The following is an 18718-nucleotide window of genomic DNA, read 5'->3' as shown; positions in this document are numbered from 1 at the left end:
TACAGGAATGAAGTAATTACAATAAAGACAGTTATTCTTCATTGTTGTTGGTCCACATACCTCCTTCCTTTCCTTTTGTGGTAATTGTTTTTACTTAAGCATGTTCTTTTAATTGAATTTTGCAGACATTTAGTAAGCACCAGCTATATGTTTTGCACCACAGTAAGTATTGAGGGAATCAAAGAAGAATAAGGGCTCAACAGTCACAGGGAGAATAACAATCAGCATGATACAGAGCAATCAATTTAGGTTGAAAAGCCTACTTGGCTGGGATGTTCAGGGAGCATAACTTTAAAAAAAAAATTGGTACCTCTCTGTGATTTCAAGGAGACTGAAGGGCCCTGGTAAAATGAAGTGGTAATAAAAAATGGCTATTTTGGGAGGTTAGATTCAGTTTTATGGATTTATTTAGTCAAAGCTATGGTCCTTGAGAACTGATCATGGGTTATGGGCTAGGAATTTAAGAGTTCTAGCAGAGTAGTTAGTACAAGCTGAAGCAAATGGAGTGTGCTATAGAGAGATCAGGGAGTGAGCATCACACCTTCCTTGTCACCAGCTAGCTTTGCTGTTCATTGGCCTTTGATCAAGATAAAGATTCCTCAGCCACCACAATATTAAAGTGTAGACACTGTCTCTGTCTGGACAAAAACTTTCATCCATTCTTTTTTTTTCTGAACATGTAAACTTTCTTATACGTCAGTGTCATTCTTTATCTAGGAGGTTCTCATTCTGAGTTTGATATTTTCTTGTTCTTTTTGGTCTAGAGAAGAAATGTGTTTCAAACACTGTGATGACTGTCAGATAATCTGGGGACTCTTTCTCCCAAAATCCTTGAGGGAAATTTCTCTTTATTCTTGACATTAGCTTCTCATATCCTTGAGAATAGGTGACAATTTTTACATTAAGATAGAGACAGTGTATTTTTATGAATAATTCTTATAATACAGGTTGTTTCATCAGATGTAGTCAATAACTGTGCTTAAGGAAAGCCTGTATAAGAATACTTTTTATCTCGAAATACATGTTTTTTAATGTTTTTGGTAAAGATTTGAGTAATTAAATTCCATTTTAAAATGAGCTGTTGAAATTCTTTGAGATAAGATTCACTTGAAGTAAAGCATATTTCTCTTCATTTTCAGGGAATATTTGGATTGTGAACTGTTTCAGAACTTTGTTCTCAGGACCTATTATTTTAACATTTGGGAGAAACACATCCAGAAGGTATTGTATTTTGTCTTATTGCTCCATTTTTAAAAATTCAGTAAAGCCTTTCCAATGATAGGAAAGTAAGACTTTTATGCCATATTGTGTTATTTATTTTTCTTTAGCTTTCAGTTCTGGATAAACTAGTTTGACATTTGTCACAGAGAAGAAGAATGTATTTTAGTCTTGACAAATCTGAATTTTGTGTAAGCAAGTAAAAAAATTCTGATTTAGATCAAACCAGTTTTATCTATTTTAATCATTTAAATTGTTCATATTTTACCTACACTGAAAAGTATAGAACTATCTTAAAGAATGCCTTGATTTGAAAATGAAGTGTGTTAAGTTCCTTTTTGTAAGATAGTATGAAGTATGTATTAAAACATTTAGGCAATCTTAGAGTCTTCATGCCCACAGTAGCTCTACCATGTAGTGTAGGGATCAGCTGCTACCTGTATGCCTATAGATCTGTGTATGGGATCCATAGACAACTCAGCCATGCCACTTGTGTCTGCTTCTGAAGATCCATGTACTAAGTTCTCTCTTTGCATTTTCTCCATGTTTAGATTGGTGTAGCCTTATAATTGATCTGCTTGTAGATCCTGTAGTAGGTGACATGTAACTGGGAAGAAAGGATATTAGGTGGATTGCTGCTGGGTCCAGTGGCACAAGCCTGTAATACCACCAACTCAGGAGCCTGAGGCAGGAGGATCACAAGTTCAAAGCCAGCTTCATAATTTAGCGAGGCCCTAAGCAACATAGACCCTGTCTCAAAATAAAAAATGAAAAGTACTGGTGATGTAACTCAGCGGTTAAGTGCCGCTGGGTTCAATTCCTGGTACCAAAAAAAAAAAAAAAAAAAAAAAGAAGATTGGTAATCAAGAAACTTACCGCTTTGTGCTTTTGACATTTGTACTTTAATGTGTAGGCAGCTATAACAAAATACAATAGGCCTGTAGCTTGTATACACTAAAAGTTCATTTCATACAGTTTTAAGTTTATTTCTTATAGTTTAAGAGGCTGGGAAGTCCAAGATCATAGTGCTAGCAGATTCAGTGTCTGACGAGGGGCCCACATTCTTATAGATAGCTGTCTTGTGACTATAACCTCACGTGGCAAAAGGGGCCAGGGACCTCTTGGGGCCTTTTATTTTGCTTTCTTTTGTTTTATAAGGGCACTAATGCCATGAAGGCAGTGCCCTCATGATCTGATTGTCTAGTGTTTTCCTTTGTTTAAAAAATACATTTATTTATTTATTTATTTTTATGTGGTGCTGAGAATCAAACCCTGGGCCTTGTACATGCTAGACGAGCATTCTACCGCTGAGCCACAACCCCAGCCCGTGCTTTCCTTTTTAAAAACTTAGGCTAGCTGTCTTGCTTGGAATAGAAACAGATGAAGACAGGAAGCATAAATTTATGTAATAAAATAATATATTAATTAAGGTGGTAGTTTTTACCTTATTGCCTGAATATTCATGATTTATATTCACATGAAATAATACAAATCAGTTTTACAAATTTTCTTAATCACTTGTCAAACGGTAAGAATTTCCAGGATTAGATGAACATAGGTTTTCTTTTCTTTTCATCTTCCTCAACATATTGTTTTGAATTTTTAGAATAGAAATTGTCTTTCATGTTCAAGATTTTTCACTATTGGTAAAACAGCACTTTCTTTTCCCTCTTAACAGTCATAGGAGAAAGATAAAAACAAATAAGAAAGTAAAATAAGCAAATTAGGACTATAATAGAACTTGTAGATAAACCCCAAATATTAGTTGAATTTCATTTTTACAAACGTACTTGATTTGTAAATAAATTATATGATCAGAAATGCTGGATTTTGTAGTATTTAAAGTTGTCTTTGTAAATTGAAGGTAAGGATTTAAAAGATAAACATTAAAGCTCAGTTTTGAAGAAGATTGTTACACTTTTAAATCCAGTGTAAATTATCCATTTATGAGTTTATCATTATCATCTTAGAATTAAGAGTATTAAACAGACAAATTCTCCTGTCTTTACGTAATTCTTTTGGAAATATAATGTGTAAGACCCTGTAAAAATGCTTAAAAAAAAAAAAACCTTTTATTGAACTGTAAGTAACTTTATGTAGTCAAATAGATACTCTTAACTGTATGTAAGTTTCAGTTATCATTTTATTTAAGTATTCCTATATATTTCTATTAAGGGTAAAAAGCATCTTACAGAATTTCTTGGAAAGTCATGTATAATTTAAACTTAGTCTGGTGACCACACAATGCTATTTTTCTAGGTTTTAAGCCTTTAAATAGTGTAACCTCTTCTTACCTTGGTTATTGTGAAATGGAGGTATCATGCTAACTTTCTATTTCTTCTTCTTCTTCTTCTTCTTCTTCTTCTTCTTCTTCTTCTTCTTTGCAAATCAAGAATAATTTTGTACTTTATTTCTGAAATTTTAAAATTTCTTCTAATTAGTTATACATGATGGAATACATTTATGCACTTTGATAAACATAAACGGAGTATAATTTCTCATTTTTCTGATAGTACATGTTGTAGAATTACATTGGTCACGCAGCTTATGTACATAAGGTAGTAATGTCTGTTTCATTCTACTGTCCCTCCTACCCATCCCCCAACTCTCCTCTGTCTAATCTAATGTAACTCTATTCTTCCCTAGCTCCCCCTCCCTTATTGTGAATTAGCATCTGCATATCGGAGAAAACATTTGGACTTTGGGTTTTGGGGGATTAGCTTATTTCACTTAGCATGATATTCTCCAGCTCATCCAATTACTGGCAAATGCCATAATTTCATTCTTCTTTAAGGCTAAGTAATATGCCATTTGTATATTCCATTTATTTATATTATATAATTTATATATACATATATAAATTTTATATATATGCATATATATGTGTATGTGTGTGTGTGTGTGTGTGTGTGTATACATATATATATACTTTTTAATTTGTTCATCTGTTGAAGGGCACCTAGATTGGTTCCATAGTTTAGCTATTGTCAGTTGAGCTGCTTGTAAACATTGATGTGAGGCTGGGGTTCTGGCTTAGTGTTAGAGTGCTTGCCTAGCACATGTGGAAGCACTGGGTTCCTCAACACCACGTAAAAATAAATAAAGGTATTGTGTTCATCTACAATTAAAAATATTTTTTAAAAAATTGATGTGGCTATGTCACTGTAATATGCTCTAAGATTTCATCTCACCCCAGTCAGAATGGCTGTTATCAAGTTATAAATAATAAATGTTGGTGAGAATGTGGGAAAAAAGATACACTAATACATAGCTAGTGGGACTGCAAATTGGTGCAACCATTATAGAAAGCAGTATGTAGATTCCTCAGAAAACTTGGAATGGAACCACCAGTTGGCCCAGCTATCCCACTTCTCACTTTTTACCCAAAGGTTTTAAAATCAGCATGCTGATTTTCTTTTATAGCATAACTTATTAAATGAATACAGTAGTCCCCACAGGGAATATATTTCAAATCCCCGCCTCTGCCCCAGTGGATACCTGAAACTGATCTATGTGTATCTTGGGATTTTTTTTTTCCTAACATATACAAATTAAATGCCTTTATCTTAACTAAGCACTTCTCACGCACTGTGGCCATAATTTTTACAGCTTGAGGTGCCATAGCAAACCTGGCATGAATTTCTTTTTCCTTCTTCACGATTTCATGGATAAAAAAATCTGTTCTTACTATGCTTCTTAGCAACCTCAGCATATGATTGTTTTCTTCCTTATTAAGTAGAGAACTTTTTCTTTGTCACTTAAAAAGAATTACTTTATGGTTTCTTTGACATATACAAATTACTTGCACTTTTGGGCCGCTAATAAGTAAAATAATCATTACTTGAATACAGGTACTGTGATATTTAGTAACTGATCTGATAAATGAGAGGGCAACTGCATGACTAATGAGCAGCTGGTACATACAGAGTGGATACTCTGGAAGAGGGGATGGTTCACATCTCACATGCAACGGAGTGAGATAGGTTGAGATTTCATCATGCTACATACAATGACATGCAATTTAAAACATATAAATTATTTATTTCTAGAACTTTCCATGTAATATTTTTGGACTTCACTTGACCTCAGGAAACTGGATCCATGGAAACCAAAGCTTCAGGTAAAGGGAGTTAGTGAGTCACCCCTCATTATCCAAGAGTGTCCCTTCTTTAGAATTTCAGATACTCAAATTCCTCATATAAAATGGCATAGTATTTGCATATGACTTATGTGATTCCTTATATTTTAATTCATCTTCAGATTTCTTATAATACCTATGTAAATGCTTTGTTAAATAGTTGTTACACTCTATTGTTTAGGAATAATGACTAGAAAAAGAAAGTCTGTGTATGTTCAGAACATACACTTTTTTTCTCAAATATTTTTAATTCAGGGATGGTTCTTCAAATGCAAAACTCACAGATTAGAGGGCAGACTAGACTGTTTCTGTCTTTAACTTCATTTGTAGACACTAAAAGCAGCCACAATGATAGCCACAGTTTAATACAGTTTATGCAAAATGCTGACATGAGAATACTAAGATTATTTGAGCCCTGGATCTCCATATAGACTGTTACCAAATCATTTAGCCTAGGCTTCAGTTTCCTGATCTGTAAAATAGCACACAATATACGTTTTAGGAATATTATGCTAAAAAAATAAGGAAATACACAAAGTATATTATTATCATGGTACTCTTAGAAAGATAATGTGTTAATGACAATATTGTTAATTTGAATGCATTTTTAAAAGAATCAAAATAAGTTTTTAAACTCAGTAGCATAGTCTTCTGTAAGTTAGGACTTTTTCTTCCACTCATTTTCTGTTTTTCTTTCTTTGCCTCTGCTTTTAAGATTTTTCACAAACCCCTTGTCCATGCTTTCGAATTCAGGTTTGAACCAGTTATGATCTGCCACCTACTGACCCAATTCTCCATTTCCTCCAACTCTTGTCTCCTCCTATCTACTTGCACATTATGTTTGTTGGGTGATTAAACTGGTTTTCACTGTATTTTTACAAAGATCTAGATCAGTACAGGGTCAGGAACAATAATTTCTGAGTTTGTTTGCACTACCAAGCAAGGGGGTGCATCAGGGTCAGTAATACTATTCATTCTTTCCCCCAGGATAAACTGTTTTCAGGGAAAATAATTCATAAAATATCACACAGACTCATTTTACCTCTCATTGCATGGCAGTTAATAGGTTATAAAAGTGATTTCTACCCACATATTGAGGTTTTAAAAGTTTTTAATATTAAGAGTGAGTTTGGAAGTGACTCACCACATATGGAACTACTTCAAAATGCATGCTCTTAACTACTATTTGAATTTTTATAGGTTTGAAGTTTTGCTGACTGCAAGAAAATAAAATGCCCAGTGCCAGTTCTTACTGGGTCAAGATTTATTTTGAAGCATCAACATTTCCTCAACTTTTTGATACTTAAAATGTCCTGAAGATTTTCCTGCAAAAGGTTTTCATAGACTTTATTCCAGTAAGGAAAATTTCCAGTGTTTATGCCCTAATAGTAACAAAAGTTATGTATTTGGTGAATTTGGCACTAGATACTGCCAGAGGCTAGACTACCCTAGAAATATATTTTTATTTAGAGAGTCTAGTGAGGTCAGCAAGGACTTATAATTATATTTGTGTCTTTAGAATAGCCCTAGGCACAGATTATCTGACCAATGATTTATAAAGAGATTGTCCATTTCTCATGAAATGATCAGGAATCTGATTACCAAAGCAATTGGTGTGACACTGTGAAGGCTTTATTGGGTAGTGTTTGTGGAACGTGTTTAAAAAAAAAACAAAACACAATGACCTGCATTTGAATCCCAGATCTACCTGCAAATTACTCAACTTCTCTGAGCCTCCTCTGTGAAATTAATATCTGATTTATATATATAATGACTTAATATGATAATGTTTGACTTAGTACTAATATTAATAACTGGTATTTATTTGCATCTGCTTTGTAAAAGCTAATTATAAAAACTGCAAATAACCTACCATGTAGTTATTTTAAAACTTATATTCCATGTTGCATCATCATTAGGGTACAGAAGTATATTTGAGGCCACTTAGTTTTTAGGACACCACATTTGAGTCAAAGCAATGTTATGTGTAAGTGGACTAAAATTGACAAGGACTGAGACATTGTGGTGTGGTGGTTTTGAACAGACCAGACAGTTTAGGTGTGATCTTAACACTTCCACTTATTTATTATTGATAATAGGCAAATCACTTTACCTCTCTAAGGGTTCTCCTCCGTAAAGTGGGGACAACTTCATAGGATTGTTTGTGAAGTTTCTGGCCCATACATAGTATGCAGTAGTTTTTAATTATTTTTGTTATTCTCATGTCTTACACATGTATAGCTTTGACTGTTTTGGGGGGGAATGTAGTTATTATTATTATTATTTTTTGATGTCATGGTTACTGATAAAATGTTGGAATTAAATACTTTTTTTTTAAAAAATTGAGTAGTGCTTATTCAGTTGGTTTACATTAAGAGAAGGAAATTCAGAGACGTTCAGTTTAATTTTTCAGCTTTCCCTGTGACCCGTTTCTGAATTTCTAGCAGTCACAGAGACCAACTTATATGTTATAAAAAAAGATTTTTACATCACATATATTTTTGGACATTCTGTGGCTTTAAACTGTTAATACAGGCTTAACTTATACATCTTCTGTGCTTCTGCCTCATTTCCTGTATTTGTAGAACCCCAAAGAGGAAGCAAGGAGGAAGTAAGGACCAGGAGGAGGTAGGCTTATACTTGAGATCAGTATATAGTCAACCTTAAGATGATCAGGTATCCTCTCTGAACTAAAGTCTCAGGTAAATTGATCCAATGACTGTGTTTGAAGTTTTACCAACAGAATAATTTTTATTGCTTTCACTTACTGTTGGAGACTATGTAAAATTTCAAAGGAAAATCTTCCCTTTTCTTCTGTGCAGAAGGCACAGAAGATGTCTAGGTTAAGCCTGTATTAACACTGTAAAGCCACAGAATGTCCAAAAATATATGTGATGTAAAAATCTCCTTTTAGTAAGTTTTTTTTCAGAGCCATAATTCATCCAAATAATTTTTAGAAAATAATAGCAAATAAACATTGATATTTATTTACCATATATATTACAGATATTAAGTGTATTCTGTAGTTAAAATTTTTAATATTCTTTATTTTTGTCCTATTATTTCTAGAGTAAGTTATTCAATGATAGGAGCATTTCATTAATAAATTTATAAGAATTTTCAAATTTATTGGACTTTCATGGAAAGGCATTATGTCGTGTTAAGTTATACTGGGAACTTGAAGAGTTACAGTTTTAGACATTTACAGTTTTGACTTTGTTACTAGTAGTTTGAGTTAAAAATCAAAACCCTTTGATTCAAACCATCACTGACTCAGTAGGCCTAGGATTGCTTCAGAGTTGAAGGAGAATGTCTCAAGTGAATGGTATCCCCTAACTGCCTTCTGGAGTGTATACACACACAAAGGGAACATAATTACCTTTGTTTAATTCATCATCCCCTGAGTTTATTAGTCTTATACCCCCTTCCTTCCCTTTACCATCCAGCTTTCTTTCTCCCTTCTTCCTCCCTTCTTTTTTTCTTTCTTTTGGATAAATATTTATCATTCTGCAGAGCATTGCTAGGCACATAGTGGTTTGGAACATGATTTTACTGTTTAAATTATTTTAAACTTCTACACTTGGCTGCATTTGCTTTGGTCATATATTTCCCTTCTTCCATTAAGAACAGCCACACTGTTCGTAACATTATTACTGTCAGAAAATAGCTCAAAATACCTTGTTTTTATTGTGATATGACATGTTCTATAGGCATACAGCATAAAAAAAAGCGGTGGGCAATGTAGAAGCACCTGACTTCCATTAGGTGAATGAATCCACCTTCAGTTTAGTTTGACATAACACATTAAAGGAAACAGAATGGTTGAACAGTATTTCTATGTTAATTAAAATATAAGTAATAAAAGATGATACTTAAATAGTAAGTGATGTATCATCTTACCTACCAGAAAGTTTAGGTACAAACAGTTAATTAATTGCCATAATAGTGTTATCAGGACTGACCCACGGGACATTTTCCCTTGTCCTTTGCTTGGCAGTGGCACTCTTCATTGTTGCAAGGTGGGCATTTTCCCATGTTGTTTTTATTTTTTGTTGTTGTTGTTTTTTGGGTTTTTTTTTTTAAGTGAGAAAAACATTTCCCAGTAAACTTCACTCGACAAAATTATGTCATATGCCCATGCCTAAGCCCCTTATGGTTAGAGTAAACATAATTGGTCAAAATGAGTAATTTGACCTAATCAGGATTCTCCTCCTGAGGGAGAAGAGTGAATGTTCTGCCAGCAAATAAGAAAAGGGCTGAAAAAGTGCGTCTTTGAGGAGGCCACCACAGTGTCTTCACATAGCTATGTTAATTGCTGGAAACTCTCCTGTGAGACCATGAAATGTAGTCATGAATGGAGTGCCTGCTATATTCCAGTTATTCTTCAAGGCCCTGGGAATAAAATACTGAGTAAAAGAGTGATAGAGGAAGCATTGCTGCCCTCCTGGAAGCTTAATTTTATTGGTGAGATAGATGCAATGAAGCAGTTCACTTTTATGGTATCTTATTAATGAGTGCTAATGAAAATGGAAACAGAGAAGGTGGTATGGAAAATCTGTGGTAGGGGGCATGAAATTTTAGATTGTGTTCAGGGAAAGCTTCACCCAGAAGTGAAAACTGAGTTGGTATGGGAGATAGTGATGTAGATGTTTGAGAAAAGGAAGTATTTGAGATCCCCGTGGCTGGTGGGGGATAAATGCGAAAGAGCCATAGGAGATAAGGTTAGAGGGTTTAGGATGCTACTAGACAGTTTTGAGCAGAAGAGAACCCAAAAAGAACCCCTGTGGCAGTTGTATTAAATAGATCAATGGGGCATTGAACATAGAATGAAGAAAACCAATTAGGAGGCTATTTTAATAATCGAGGAAAGATGAAGATGACATGAATAGAGGCAGTAAGAAGTAGTTGGATTCCGGATATTTTTAGATAAAGCCCTGAGAATTTGCTGTCAAATTGGATACGGGGTGTGGCAGTCAGTTTTTTGGCCTGAACAATTGGAAGACTGGGGTTAATACAATCTGAGATTAGAATAAATAGGGACTCAGTTGTTGATAGGCTAAATTTGAGATGCTTTAGACATCCAAATGAAAATATCAAAGAAATATTTGTTTATATGAAGTATTTTTGATGATAGAACTACTTATTTTCAAAAAGTATGACAATGACCATTAATGATAGAAAATGACTTTTAATAGAATACAAATTAAAAGAATAATAATGAGAATAGAAAATAGATTAAGTGTTACACGAATTGAGTATTTTGTATTCCATTTAACAAATAGGGGAAATACTGAAAGTGATTTTAAAGTGTTCAAAAAAGCATTTATGCTGAATATATATTTAGTGGTGATTTTATTCTAGTCTTAAAATTGCATATTGAATATATTTATTCTATGAATTAATCCCTCAATTCTGAAGTCTTGAAGCTTATAAAAATATAGTAAATAAATACACCATAAAACCAATGGTATGGACTTCATTTTATTTTATTTTTTTTTTTAATTTTTTTTTTTAATTTTTTTTTTTTTATTGTTGGTCATTCAAAACATTACATAGTTTGGACTTCATTTTATGTTTGTCTTCACTATGGCACGTTGCTGTCACCCTTCTAAACGATGTATGCAACTGCCAACTAGATGATCTACCTCACCTAGCTTTCTAATATTTTGCAGCATATTATAGCATTGATGCATGTCATTAAATATGAATTCAAGCCAACAAAATCAATTCAACATTTTTATGTGTGTTTATCAAGAGGAATTGCTTTTCTCTGACCTTTCTTTTTAAATAAGAAATTTTAACCAGATTATTGTACTTCTTTGCATTTGATAAGAATGCAGCATACAGCTTTTTCAATCTGTGTGTAAAGTACCTTTCAGGTGCTAGTTACTCATGAAATACTTAAATGGAAAGTAGATATAGAATATCATTAGCATTTCTAGCTATTTTTAATTTTTAAAGATAATTGTTCTGTATTCAGTAATTATTGCTTAATAATATGTCCACTACCTATAAAGCAGGGTTGTTGGTAAAATTGAATTGTAATTGTTTTTTGAGACAAAAGTGGTATATAATAAATATAAGAGGTTATATTTATTGAATATAATAAAAGGAAACTTTGCTCAAGATGATTAGGCATTTCTCATCACACTTTGGCCAGTCATGGTTAGTTTATAATTACTGGCCTGTTTGATCAACTAGGAAGAAAAGCCTGTTTAGATTTATAGAATAAATGCAGTTCATTAAGAATCTGAAGCATATTGAATTACTCTAGCATACCTATTTCTCACCTTAAGGGGTTTTTATGAAATGACCCATTTCCCATGAGACCATTCTAAAATTTGTTGGCAAGAAAAGTTAGCAAGCATTGGCATTAGTTTTCAGGCCAAAATGATAGTAGATAATGAATCCTCATTCTTCTAACAAGCTATATAAGTTTTTCTCTGCAAGTCTACTTTCAGCTTGAGTATATGTCTGTATGTGTTCTCCTTTGTTTTTTATTTTAAAAAAGGAAAATAAAGAAAATGTATTGCCTAGCAGTTAGCATTTGTTCATATATGAAAATTACTGAGATGCTTACCTAAACAAGATTCTTACCAAGTAAAGCTCCTATTATCATCATTATTATTATGTAACACTTAGTGTAAACAAGTATATACTTGAGTGTCACCTCTATGAATCTTTAGATTTTGGAGTTTCTTGCATTTTGGACTATTTGCATAAACATTACCCAATTGAGCATCCCTAATCCAGAAATCCAAGAATCTGAAACTTTTTAAGCATCATGTCAATGCTCAAAAAGTTGCAGATTTCGGAGTCTTTAAGATTTCAAATTTTCAAATTAAGGATGCTCAACCTGTATTTAAATTGTGAAGCCCAATATTAAATTGACCCCCTAAGAACCAACAGTAAACACAGAATCAGAACTTCACTAATATTGCATCAAATTGTGACTTTTCTTTCGAGTTTGAACCTGCTGCCCTCACCAGTCTGACCACTTTCTTAAAGTTTATGTTAGTCACTTATTTTCTTAATAATACTTTTTTCTTTCACGTGTATATTTGAGTAACATTATTTAATTTTGTGCTTTTAAGTTTTGTGAAAATGGTAGTATTTTGTATATAGTCTCCCAAGATTTGCTTTTTCATTCATGTTGGTTTAAAGATTATTAAATTTTTTTTCTTTTTGCTGTATGGTTACAGTTCATTTATTTTAATTGCTGGATAGTATTTCATTGTGCATTTATTTATTCTTGTTTTAATGGACATATATTTTGTTGTGCTTTTGTTGGTTTGTTTTTGATTATCTGTATTGATTCATTTATTATACATATATACACGATGTACTTACATTCATATATGTATATATATATTTATACATACATTAAGTCAGCATTATTTCATATGTGTTCTGCTTCACATGTGCAAGACTGTAGGATATATACCCAAGAGAAGTGTAGAACATATTCAATTATATGAAATAATGCTAAATTGTTTTCCAAAATCAATGACCTTATTTACATTTTATTAGTAACATATCAAAAGCTCCTATTTGATAACTTTTCTCAATTTAATGGACCCAAATGGCATCTTTTTATGATATTTAATTTGTTACAGGGTGATTAATAATAAAGTCAAACATTTTTTTCATGTGATTTTTTTTTCCACCACCGGCATTATTCTTTTATGAAATGCTTGTTCATGTATTTTATCTGTTTTGTCCTAAAAACTGTTCATTAAGTACTGTGCATGCAAATATGTAGTTTTTATATTTTTAAAAATTTAAAACAGAACATACAGAAAAATTACAAATACAGTACAGAATTTAAAAATTAGAGGGCTTGATCTCTCTCTAAACCCTGTACCATACCATCTCTTCCACCATGAACACCTGCTTCATGCTGCTTGAGTCTGACACCTCTTTTAGAGTGACCGTTTGTGCATTTTATCTGCTTTTCAATAAAATGTTGTAGAGTACACATATACATTACATATATTCTGAATATTAAGGGTTTTGTGGGAATGGCTACTTGTATTGTGGTGTTGTAAATCATCTTTTCATTTTTCTTGTTGATGAATGGAAGTTTTCCATATTAATGCATTTGAATTTATTAATCTCTTGCCTTAAAATTAGCTCTTTTATGTCCTAAGAAAACCTTGCCCTGATATATTCTTGTTGTGCTTGGATGCTATCTCTGTAATGGGCTTTTGCTGTTCCATGGATGTTTTAGAATCAGCATATAGATTGTCTTGAATTTTGATTGGTATAACTCTAAATGTAGTGTTTCAATTTGGGAATATTGTCCTTTTATTTTTTTATTACTTTATTTAAATTAGATTATATGACAGCAGAATGCATTTTGATTCATTGTACACAATTGCAGTACAACTTTGAATTTCTGTGGTTGTACACAATGTAGTGTCACACCATATGAGCAGTCACACATGTACGTAGGGTAATGATGTTGTCTTTTTATTTTATCAAATATTTGTCATAAGAATGGCATGTGATTATATTTAAATAGATTGTTTAGGTTCCTTTGCTAACATTTTCCAATACATTTTCTTCATATAGAACATTTAATATTTACATATTTTTGTTACTTTTGTTCCTTAGTATGTTTTAATGTTGAATTTTTAAATGTTATTATGTTTGTTAATGGTATATTAAAAATGCTTTACTTTTTAAAAAAGTTATTTAGCTGCAATTAATTGAATACTTCATAAACTATTGATAAATGTGAAACAAGCTCAAAAACAAGTAAAATTAAAACTCCAGTTTTTTACTCTGCAAATTACTTTTTTATTTTTATTTTTATTTATTTTATTTATTTTTTAGTTTTCGGTGGACACAACATCTTTATTTTATTTTTATGTGGTGCTAGGGATTGAACCCAGTGCCTCACGCATGCTAGGCAAGCGCTCTACCACTGCGCCACAGCCCCAGCCCCAAACCTTTTTAATAAAAGTTTTAATAAATATTACGTGAATTGTCTTCTTTTTAAAGTTTACTGATATAGAATTCATATGTCATAAAATTCATCCATTTAAACTGTTTAGTTCATCATTTCTGGCTTTTAGATGCAACCAGCACCATCATCTAACTTTCCTTAGAAGGAACCCTGTGCTCATTAGCCATCAATCCCCATTCCCATCCTTCCCTATCCCAATTCTGGGCAACCACTGATCTATCTGTGTTTATTTGCCTGTTCTGTGTGTTCCAAGTAAATCAAATAATGCAGTACATGGATGGTTATTGGTGACTGATTCCATTCAGCATAATAGGATTCATCTGTTGTAGCATGTATCAGTACTTCTTTGCTTTTTATGGCCAAATAACACTTCGTTGTGTGAATTTATCTCACTTTGTTTTCTTATCAATCGATAGATACATCTTTGCACCTTTTGATTATTATGAACATATGAGTTTTTATGTGACATAAATTTTCATTTCCCTACCACATATACTTTAGGATTGAAATGCAATACAATGATTCTGTGTTATTTTTTAAAAACCGCTCAGCTGTTTTCTGTAGCAGCTGTACCAATGTGGTACGTTCTACCAACAGTATATGAAAGAGGTGAAGATTCAAGTGTGCAACCATTGTCACAGTCCAGGTTTAGAACATTTTGGTCATTTTAAAGAGTTCTTTCAGGGGCTGGGGTTGTGGCTCAGTGGTAGAGTGCTCACCTAGCATGCAGGAGGCACTGGGTTTGATCTTCAGCACCATATTAAAAACAAAATAATGTGTTCACCTAAAACTAAAGATATGCATAAATAAATAAAAGAGTTCCTTCATGTACATTCACAAGGTCTGCTCCCATCTCCTGCAGATCCTGGAAGTGATCTACTTTATCCTGCACTTTAGCTTTTCTAGATATTTTATATATAAATGGAATTATACAACATTGATATGCTTTTTTATTTAGCTTCTTTCACTGAATATTATGTTTCTGATATTTGAGTTTTTTTAATGAATAGTTTATTCCATTTGTTTTTTTGTTTTTTAGTTGTAGATGGACATAATACCTTTATTTAGCTACCATTTTATGTTCTTTTACTAGTTGGTGGGTATTTGGTTTGTTTACAATTTTGGCTATTGTGATTGATGGAGATATCACCGTCTGCATATAAGTTTGGGGAATGTTTTTATTTCTCTTGTTTAGCTATCCATGTGTGAAATTGTTGGGTCATTATGAGTGTGTGTGATATATAATACGTATATAATATATATCACACATACTCATATATATAAAAATATATTTTATTGTTCATTATATATATATATATATATATATATATATATATATATATAATTGCCTAACTGTTTTCCAAAGTGGCTATGCCATTTTATGTACACACCAATATTTAGGAGGGTTTTATTTTCTCCCTGTCCTCAACGTTTTTTAAAAATTATAACTTATAGTGGATTCGTAGTGAAATTTCAGTGAGAACTTATTTGTATTTTTCTTAACTGGTAATGATGATGAACATCCATCTCTCTCTTTTTTTTAGTGTGTTGACTCGACATTCATATAATATCTCTTAAATTCTCAGCCCATTTTTTAAAAAGTGGTTAATTTATTCTTGACTTGTAAGGATTATATGTATATGAGTTACAATATTTTCTCCCATTTTGGAGCTTACTTTTCATTTAATGGATATCTTTTAAAGATTTTGATAAAGTTCAGTTTTTCTCTTTTTTATGGCTTGTGCTCCTGTTATATTTAAGGATTTGTTCCTAGCTTTTTGTTGTTGTTGTTTCTAACTTTAGTTCACAGATTTTCTGTTTTTTCTTCTAGAAGCTTTGTTGTTTTTTAGTTATTTCCGTTTTGAAGTTTGTTGCTTCATATTATGATCCAAACAAATGTTGTTATTTTTGTAACTACATTTGTGAAATAAAGGTTTACACTTAATCATTTATTTACTTTGCATGTGGATATTCAGCTATTCAACACCATTTATTAGAAAGACCGTTCTTTTTCCATTGAATTGCTATGGTACATTTGTCAAAAATAAAATGACCATGAATGTGAGAGTTTTTTATGGGGATTATTCTGTAGCGTTATCTATTTTTCCATCTTTATGCCAGTATTACATGATTTTGGTTTCTCTATAGCTTTATAGTAAGTTTTGACATTAATTTTTCCCCCTTCTGTTTGGGGAGAACGTAGGGCTGAGCTCACACCTGCTAGGCAAGTGCTGTACCACTGAGTTATATTCCCAGCCCCTCTTATTGTCAGACGGAGTATCCCTAAGGAGTGCAGGCCAACCTCAAACTTAGCAGTCCTCCTGCTTCAGCCTGGAGAGTAGTGGGATTATAGGCATACAGTACCAGGCCTGGCTTAAAACAATTATGATGGATTTTGATAGATGAATTTGGGAAAAATTGACCATCCCTTGCCATGTTTATTTTTCACCTTGAGACAGGGTCTTGTGAAGTTGCCCAGGCTGGCCTCAAACTTGTGGTTTTTTTCTGTCTCAGCCTCTGGAGTCCAGTGTGCCACTATTCCTAGCTATCTTGTACTTTAGAGTGTATGGGTTTTGCACATTTGTTAAACTTAAGGTGGTTTTTTTTTTTTTTTTTTTTTTTTTTGCTATTATTATAAGTGAATAAAATCCATTTCTGTTGCTAACATATACATGAAATGCTGTTGATTTTTGGTTTTGGATCTAACCAACCTTTCTTTCTTAACCTTTTTATTAATTTTAAAAGTTCTTTTTTTTTTTTTTTTAAAAAAAAGATTCCTTCAAAGTATCAGCCCACAAGATATTGGCAATCTATGTGTCTTTATATTTTTTGCTTTATTATATTGAGTAAGCTTCACCTCAGACATCCATGTCTTTTTTGTGATGTTAGGGGGAAAGCATTAGTCTTTCACTGTTAGTGTGATGTTAGGTAAAGGCATGTATCTTAGAAGGGAAGGGTTGCTTTAACATGGAAACTGTTAATATACATTATTGTTAGAATAAAGGACAAAAACCACATGATCCTGCATCCCAGTAGATGCAGAAAAGGAATTGGGACAAGAGCTAGCACATTTGTAATGAAACCAAATGAATGAATTCCAAAACTAGGTGTAGATGGGAATGAAAAACTACAGCTACTACCATAATTATAAGTAAAAGACTGAATATTTCTCCCTAAAATTTGGGTACGATGCAATATACTTAGACCACTTTGATTCAGTACTGGACTAGAAGTTCTAATCCTGTTTTTTTCTTCACTGTAATATTTGTACAACTGAGTTTTGGGGTGTGTGGGAAATACTAAGGAACAAAAACAAAACTATTCATCTAGAATTAATCAATTTTTATATTATGTTTTTTTTCTTTTTAGTACTGTGTGTATACATGAGTGTTCAGTAACATACATGTAACATAAAATGGATTTGAGTTCACATTTTATGTTTACTCTAATCTCATTTCTTACCATTTTCTTCCTTGCTCATTGCTACCCACTGAGTCATCTTTCAGTTCTTAGAACAGGCAAGTACCATCCCCCATGTCTTTTGCACATGCTAATCCTTCTATTGGAAGTTTTCTTCACTGAATTTATTTTGTTTTTATGGTTAGGGTTTCAGATATTGAGATATCTTAAATGTTACTTTTTGGAGAAGCATTCCCGTATCTTTTTATGTAAGTTAGCTTCCTTTCTGTGTCTTGTTTAAATGCCTCTATTATTTTCTTAATTTTCTGTCTCCTTGTTTTTGCCTGTTTCTCATGGATGTACACTGATTGTAATTCCAGCACATAGTGCCTAAGCTTCTAATTTGTTTAACAGTAAACAAAAGTGAATAGTATCTTGATTTTTCAACATCATATTCTGATTGTTTTGCCATATCATTTCTATGATACATTTTCATTTCATAGACAGGGTTTCTATTGTCATGATTCAAAACACATCTAACACATTCAGTTTCATTGACTTGTATGAGAGATTAAACTTACCCATTTATTAATTTAAGAAACATTGAAGTTATCTGTGAGAGTAGTTTATTCTATATTAACTTATGTTAACTTTTATTACTTAAATATTTGTAGAATTTATATCTTCATGAGGTCATACATTGAGCTTAAAGGGGAGGGGGTATAAGAATGCTTTAATAAAGACAAACCATTAAATCCAACAATTCTAGAAAGTGACAGAATAACAGGCACAAATTGTGAATATTTTTAGAATATTTTTAACTCCTTAGATGGAAAATGTAGACTAATGAGCTTCATCAAATACTGGTATCTAGTGTTTTTTTTTTTTTTTAATGTACCATGTAAATTGAGACCATTGTATATGCATAGCACTAGAGAAAGTCGGTTATTTGTCTTTCAAATAACTGCTGAGCCTGCTGCTTTTGTTTTTTC

General features: G+C 32.4%; 1 protein-coding gene across 4 annotated transcripts in view; it reads left to right on the top strand.

Annotated features, from left to right (window-relative positions):
- Nrip1 (nuclear receptor interacting protein 1) overlaps positions 1-18718 on the top strand; it is an 83902-nt gene that overhangs the window by 16741 nt on the left and 48443 nt on the right. For 3 of the 4 annotated variants that reach the window (XM_077795377.1, XM_026411750.2, XM_026411758.2), the window contains exon 2: positions 1140-1221. The gene's annotated coding sequence lies outside the window, so the exon portion shown is untranslated. Of the gene's footprint in view, positions 1-1139; positions 1222-5267; positions 5339-18718 lie in introns of all 4 variants that reach the window. The other variant, XM_077795376.1, reaches the window with a different exon arrangement.

Source organism: Urocitellus parryii, chromosome 2, assembly GCF_045843805.1.
Source record: "Urocitellus parryii isolate mUroPar1 chromosome 2, mUroPar1.hap1, whole genome shotgun sequence".
NCBI classification, from domain to species: Eukaryota; Metazoa; Chordata; class Mammalia; order Rodentia; family Sciuridae; genus Urocitellus; species Urocitellus parryii.
This window is presented reverse-complemented; position numbering and strand designations above follow the sequence as displayed.